The sequence below is a fragment of the Macrobrachium nipponense genome, chromosome 43 (assembly GCF_015104395.2).
Source record: "Macrobrachium nipponense isolate FS-2020 chromosome 43, ASM1510439v2, whole genome shotgun sequence".
In the NCBI taxonomy this organism is placed as follows: domain Eukaryota; kingdom Metazoa; phylum Arthropoda; class Malacostraca; order Decapoda; family Palaemonidae; genus Macrobrachium; species Macrobrachium nipponense.
Genome location: NC_061104.1, coordinates 26,907,296 through 26,915,478, shown reverse-complemented (window position 1 = coordinate 26,915,478; position 8,183 = coordinate 26,907,296).

The window sequence follows — 8,183 nt, the reverse complement described above, 5'->3', positions numbered from 1 at the left end:
CTTCCCCATTTCCCCTGGGTCCTACGTTTCGTTCAGTTCCCCTCACCTCTCTCTCTCCAGTCTGCACCTCCTCCTCCTCCTCCTCCTCCTCAGTCATCTCTCGTGTCTCCTCTTTCCTCACTGCAAAAACTCCCCTTACCTCCCCTCTCTCCTCCGTCGTCTTTCCCCTCTCCTCTTTCCCCTCTCCCCCATTCATCCAGCTCCTCTCTTCCGCTTGCATTCTGGAGCGAGCGCGGAAGCCCGTAGGCAGGCCGCAATTAATGACGACAGAGGTCGGGCGATAACAAAAAGAGTAAATAATATCTTCGCGGCGAAAATACGGCGGCGATAAATCAGACAACAAGAGAAAAAAAAAATCTTGCCGAGTTATGTAGGGCACGGGATGAGGTGGTTTGTGCGTTCATGTATTTGTTTGGTGTTTGTCTGTACAATTTTGTGCTGAAAACGTGAGTAAGAAGGTATAGCTGGCTGCTTTCGACAAGGACGCTTGTATATTTGTAAGAATGATTTCACAAAGAGCAGTTGGTTTCTACGAAGATTTTTCCCAAGGTGGACCCCATGACTGGCAACGAGCGTCTGATTTTGGACGAGATTCGGGTCTGGATAATGAAACTGTTGGGGATAAGTAGATCTGGATCTGGTAAGGGACCTTTTTGGGGTATCGAGTAGAAGATATCTGGATTCTAATAAGGGGGGCGGGGGGGATGTTAATATGTAGAGATCCAGATCCGGACAAAGGTCCTTGCTTGCTGGGTGTAGGCTGGGTTGTTGGATCTCCAAATACTTCTGTTTTCTACGGCAGTGTTAATAAATTTGCTTTATTAAAATGAATGAATTGTCTGTTTTCGTCCCCCCCCCCCTTTCTTTCTTTTTTTTATATCTTTTGCTGTCATGAATAAGGTCTCCTTCAGAGGGTGGGTATTTTCTCAAAATTAGGTCTTAGATTAAGTGGACACACGTTTATTATCGGTTCTTTCATCTCCGGATATAATAGACAGATCTCCCTCATTAGTTTTGGCAAAGAAAGCGAGACTGAGACCGGCTGCCCAAAGGAAGCTCAGTTCTGCAAACGGGGAATTCAGGAAACCTTGCGTAAGGCAGAGTTCCACTTTTAGGAAGTGATTGACATGCAGTAGGACTTATTAGACGGGTCTATTCACGGGTCGTCAACTTCCAAGCCGAAGGTGCTCCGGGATCTGAAGATACATGTCTTTCGAGTATATGCTCCTTGACTGCTTGGTTATCCTCCTCGTCCCATGGGTAGACTGGTTCTCCTCCGAAACAGGCTTATATGTACCGCTGGTTGCTATGTACCATCCATTGCTGCGATGTACCATCCAAATAGGATATATATACCTAATGCCTTATAATCATAAACAAAATCCTGGTACATATAGGGTATACGAGTTTATAACTAACGTCTTATAATTATAAAAAAAACACAGGTACATTAACAACTTGTGGAAAAGGAAGGGAGAGAGAGTAGAGAAAGGAGAGAGGAGAGAAGAGAGAGAGAGAGAGAGAGAGTGGATGCGTGTGTGTGTCTATGATAGCTGGAAATTATGAAAGCACCAAAAATGTTCCTTGACAAGCAGTTCACATTATGTATGAACGACTGTCTGAACGATTGTCGTTACCTGCACACACACACACACACACACACACACACACACACACACACACACACTATTCAGACAGTATGAACGGTCTCCGTACCGATTTCAGTCGGAACAAAGATTTTGTCTCGGGAAGACATGGCATCATCTCTAGAAGAGACGTACGCGATAGTATTATATCTGGAGACAAACACATACATTGAACGACCTGGGCTTGACAGATTCCCGATGAGATCGTTCAGACACGAAACTCCGCCCACTTTTGCATTCAGACAAGCCCATACATAATCTTTTTGCGAACGATACAGACAATCGTTCAGTGTATGGGGCCCTTTAGCCTGTATTGATTGAAGAAAAAATTTGATCTTATCTACGATAATAAAGACTTTTGAAAATTTTCTTCTCTGTAGTTGGTACATAGCAGCCTTGTTCGGTACATAAAAGTCAATGCAGTGGTACGTAGGTGGCTTTACATAGCATCCCTACAGTTGTGCATGTAAGCCAAAGCAGTGGTTCATAGCAGCCGCCGGTACATAGTAGCCAGAATTCGTTCTCCTCCTCCGTGCCTTATTTATGGATTCATTCTGTTCCTTTATTCACGTTGATAGATTCATCCTCGTCCTTTCGTCATGTAGATGGACTTGCCGTTTTCGTTTCACAATATGGATAGATTCACCTTCCCCTCTGGTTGCCACGTGGATGAATGATTCAGTCTTTCGTCCAGTGGGTGGATTTTTCTTACTCGTTTATTTATGTTGATGGGTTCCTCCTGTTCTCGAATATTAGGTGGTTATTAGGTGGATTTATCCCTTCTTTCATTGTGTGAAAGAGCAGTGCCCAGTTCCTATGCCGTCTTCCTCTTTTGAGAAACGATTCGCTTGTTTTCACCCTAACTTTATGCCCAGTGAGTTTGGGCTTGATAGGGGTATTTGGTAACTATCAGGGATCTCCATATAAAACAGCAACAGCCTCTTCCTCCTCCTCCTCTTCCTCTTGTCATGTGGATTGACTCTCCCTCCTTTCGTCACGTGGATGGACTCGTTCTCCTTTTGCCACTTGGATTTCCCCACCCTGGTAGTTGTGACGCCAGTTAACTCACAATCAGTCAATCAATCAATCCTCTTAACTGTGTCAAGTTACTGGATTATCCTTCCTTCTTTCAGCAAGTGGATGGGTGTATCCCAATCCTTTCATTTTGTGGATGTACCAGTCTTTCACCTTTTGGCATGTGATTGGCCAAATCCTCCTCCTCCTATCATGTGGATGGTCTCATCCTCTTATTTTTTAGTGTGGATGAAATCGCCCACCTTTTGTTCCACAGCAGGATTAATCCTCATCCTTTCGGCATCACATGGGTGAATTCATCATTCATTTATCGTCAAGTTGATGAACTTGTTCCTATATTTTCATGAGGGTGAATTTACTATTCTTTTGCAACTTGTGTAGATTCATCATCATCATCTTATCGCCACAGGGATGAATACATCCTCCTCCTTTCGTCGTATGGATAGGATCATCCTTCTTTCGTTACGTGGATGAACTCATCCACCTTTTGTTATATGGGTGGACTTATCCTTCTCTTGTCACATAGATGACTTCATCCATCTCTTCTCGTCACCTGGGTGGATTCATCCTCATGGTTTCGTTACGGAGTTGTTTGGATTTATTCTTCCTCCTCCTCAATCTTCATCAACCTTTCGTCGTGTGGTTGTATTGATTTTTTACCTTATGATAGTTGGATGGATTCATCATCCTCCTTTCGTCGTGTGGTTGGATGCTGTGTGTATTCGATGTGTTATCCTTATCACTAAAGGTTGGGGATGAAGGAAACACCGAAATACTAAAAGTAGGTTCTTAATGTCTAAGTGAAGTAAACAAAATCACAGAGGTGCAGATTGTGTACAAGGCAAGGAATACAGAGCGAAACATAACTGCCAGACGGGCGAGATTCAGTCATGACATATCGTACATGATAAATGAGAATGACATACATTAAATACATAGGGAGGTATATAAATGAATACGAAAGTTAAAAGAATGCAATACATATACGTAAAGGTTCATATATCGTACTGAATGTTTCTTTCATTTACCTACAGATGCCCTCTGCTCTTTTCGTAATGTTAATACACAAGATCACCTTCAGGAGAGACGTGCCCTCCTTGGTTAACATCTGACCCCCAGTGATTTCACCTCCCCTTTCCCAGTCTTATGTATCTTTTCTTCTCGGCCCCCTTCCTTTCGTCATGCATTACCATATTTTTTTTTTTAACTCCTTTTCCCTAATCCCTGCATTCCTCATCTCTTTCTCGAGAGTTTTGAGGTTGATTTCATCCTTGGAACTTTGATATCCCATTGGCCCCCATTGAAGTTAGGAATATGCAGTGATGAAATAAAGGCAGTTGCCTATTTGAGTGAAATTTGAACGCAGTGTTGAATGGCAAGAGAGGAAATGAAGTTATAAGAGGACAAGACCCCTCTTTTCTTTTTTCCTCCTAGTGATGATCTTAAAATGGCGGGGTGGTGTCCAGCGCCACCCCCCCCCTCTCCCCAACTGCCATGCATTCTTCTCCTCACCCTTTGCCTTTCCTCTTTGTATTTTGAAGGGGGATAGAATGACAGGGTTGCGTGGATTTCCTTGCAAATTGCGTTGAACCCAGAGGCAACCCTTGCAATCCAGGGACAGGATTAGGAGTGTTAATGGGAAGGTTTCAAGTCTAGAAGGGTCACTGAAGAAATAAGATATTCGGCAGGAAGGGGCTAGAGGAAGGGTACTTCTGACCTGGGAGGAAGGTATTGAAGGATATAGGTTACGGAAAAGGGCAACTGAAGAGGATATGATGTTAGCCGGAAGTGGAAGTTAGAAGTGGTATACAGGGCTGGACGGAGGATAATGAAGTTGATAGGTGATAGGTAAGAATGAGCTAGGTAGGATGTTCACTAGGATAAGGTATATTGCAAGGCCGGAGCGAGGGTATCTAAAAGGTTTCAAGGTGGAAGAGGGTGACTGACAGGGTTAGGATAATTTGACAGGGTAACGAATTAGGAAAGGATATTTCAGGGATAGGCGGAAGATATTAGGAAGATTGGGAGTTACAAGAGAACGGACTCGAAGGACAAAGATATCCGGCAGCAGGATAATGGGTGAGGTCGGAAACGTACAGGGAGGGGTCTGTAAAAGGCAAAGGAACATAATTGTGGTTTTTGGAATAACTGCCGGGAAGGACACATGACCAAGGACCCACCTCTTCCTGATTCGATTATTATTAGTCATGTAAGTTGTAAATGGCTCGGCCATTACGAATCTCGCTGACTTTGGAGTTTGCGACATTTTATTTTATATTTATTTTTTGACGCCTTTTAAACATTTTTTTTTATAGCCTCTGTGGATTGTTCTGTAACGTTTGAGCCTTTTCGTAAACCTTTGTGACGTCACTCCGTGACCTTTTATGACCTGGAAAGAGTCGTTGGAAAACACTCGCTGCTGCTGCTGTCGATGCTCGCCGACCTGCAGCTGTTCATTGATAACGAATTTATTGTGAATGTAGTATAGACGTGCATATATATATATTATATATAATATTATATAATATTATATATATATACATATATATATATATATATACAGTTTAAATACAAACGGAATGATAACACAAAGTTAATCTAATTTCTAATACGACTCATACTATTGATATTCATCATCACTGTTCTTGTATTTCACGAAATTTTAATTACTACGACTGTAGGTACCCGGCTACAGCTATTGTGTATTTAACGCAATTTGGATTCCTTTATTCTTCCTAATATTACAACCATTGCTAATGATAAAGACAAACCTCCTCTTGAGTGATATGAACCGCTGACCTGTGATTACCAGGCCAACGCCATATATACATACACCCAGCTTGAGTGAATGTAGTGGTGGCCTGGTAAATCAGTTCATTGACATAAATCCATGTGCTATATTTCAATTATTAATGTAATTTTTCAACAATTAATGATCATGAATATTAATGATATTGATAATGATACGGTTGAATAAAAAGGCAGAATTCAGCGAATTAATCTTATTATCTTATTCTATTTTTCTTATTACTCGCTTCTCTGGCTCAGCGATACTTTAATTATTGGCCAACAATATTCATATTAGGGGAAATCTAAATAATGCTGAATGTGATATTTTATTTAGAACAGTATTTTGTTGTCAATGCTGGTATTATCAGGATATTGGTATTTAGGAATGGCGGATCTCAGGTCCAGGTCAAGCAGGGGTTGTCGTCAGTATTATTCCATAAGCGAGGTCAATGTCAGAACGGGGTCGTCTCTGGTGTTCATCTGGTATTATTGGTGGTGCAGCTCGATAAGCCAGCTACACCAGCAATAAATACCAGCTGAACACTCGAGACGACCCTGGCCTGACATTGACCTCGCTTATGGAATAATACTAGCACCGACGACAAACCAATATACTGATAATTCCAGTATTGACAGCAAAATCCTGTTCTTGATCAAATATTACATTCAGCATTATTTAGATTTCTCCCAATACGACAATGATTAAGAAGTATTACTGAGGCAGAGAAGCGAGTAATAAGAAAAAATAGAATAAGATAACATATAAGATTAATTCGCTGAATTCTGCCATTTTATTCGGCAGAATTAGTTTAAAAGTGGGTCTTCTTCCTATATAATAATAATAATGATGATGATAATAGTAATAATAATAATAGCAACAGTAACGGTTTTAAGAAAATAGCCTTTGTCTATAGTTTTTGTGGATTTCTGAAAAATCACAAAACACTCCTCCTCCTCCTCCTCCTCCTCCTCCTCCTCCTCCTCCTCCTCCTCCTCCTCCTCCTCCTCCTCCTCCTCCCAGGGTTTTTCTTACCGTCCTAGAATTTCGAGAGCCAACCGCCGCCTATCGAAAATTGTGACATATTGGCACCAGTGTCATTTGGTATCCGTTCAGCCACAGACTTCTTTTTCAATTTCCATGGCTTAGAGGACTTTGTTGGCAGCTATTTTGATGTATTTTTGTAGAGAGAGAGAGAGAGAGAGAGAGAGAGAGAGAGAGAGAGAGAGAGAGAGAGACCTTTTTTTGTATAGAGTTCTCTCTCTCTAGAAGAATTCTTTTTTTCTTTTTTTTTTCAAAAAATGAATAACGCAGTTATGTTTGACCCATAGATTTATTATTATTATTTTTTTTTTTTTTATATCACAGCCCTCCAATTCGACTGTGTGGTATTTATAGTGTGGGGTTCCGGGTTGCATCCTGCCTCCTTAGGAATCCATTACATTTCTTACTATGTGCGCCGTTTCTAGGATCACACTCTTCTGCATGTGTCCTGGAGCTACTTCAGACTCTAGTTTTTCTAGATTCCTTTTCAGGAATCTTGGGATCGTGCCTAGTGCTCCTATGATTATGGGTACAATTTCCACTGGCATATCCCATATGCTTCTTATTTCTATTTTCAGGTCTTGATACATATCCATTTTTTCCCTTTCTTTCTCTTCAACTCTGGTGTCCCATGGTATTGCGACATCAATGAGTGATACTTTCTTCTTGACTTTGTCAATCAACGTCACGTCTGGTCTATTTGCACGGATCACCCTATCTGTTCTGATACCATAGTCCCAGAGGATCTTTGCTTGATCGTTTTCTATCACTCCTTCAGGTTGGTGCTCGTACCACTTATTACTGCAAGGTAGCTGGTGTTTCTTGCACAGGCTCCAGTGGAGGGCTTTTATTATTATTATTATTATTATTATTATTATTATTATTATTATTATTATTATTATTATTATTATAATAATAATAACCTAGCAAGCTTCCGAAGACTAGAATCCCCAAACGTGAGGAAAGGGAAGGATAAGAACATAAAAAGATGACAGAGAGAGAGAGAGAGAGAGAGAGAAGAGCGATATAAGATACGATAGGAGGAAAAGATGGCATTAAAGGTAAGAAAAAGGATCAGTTGATTAACTGAAAAGTATTTACATTTAGAAAGAGATAAGAATAGAATGCAAGATAAAGAAAGAGAGAATTTCCAAGAGAAAATGATGAAAAATATTGAGTCGTGGTTCCTTGTGTTCTCTTTGGAATATCGACCTTATTAGCATTTGATTTAATTAAGCGACTGATTGACTTATTTAATTAATGTGGGTTCGCCTCTTATTAGGGGAAATTCTGTTGTTTGTTCCAGCGAAGCAACCTCCCCCGATTATTATCCGCTTTCTTTTCCTGCTGTTTTACTGGTGATGTTTTTATTATCATTATTTTGGTTGATGTTGTTGTTGTTATGGTTAAAAACGATTGCAATCAAAAATTTTATTTTTCACAGTACACCCATTTCCATTCGTAATATTTAACATCCTACTGTAGGGAGATTAGTGCCTTCAGTGGACCTCATAGAACGCACTGTAAGCATTTACTAAAGGTTTATGCAGCGACAACCTTCTTTCCCTAGCTGCAACCCCTTTCATTCCTTTTACTGTACCTCCGTTCATATTCTCTTTCTTTCATCTAGCTCACCACCCTTTCCTAACAATTGCTTCACTGTGCAACTG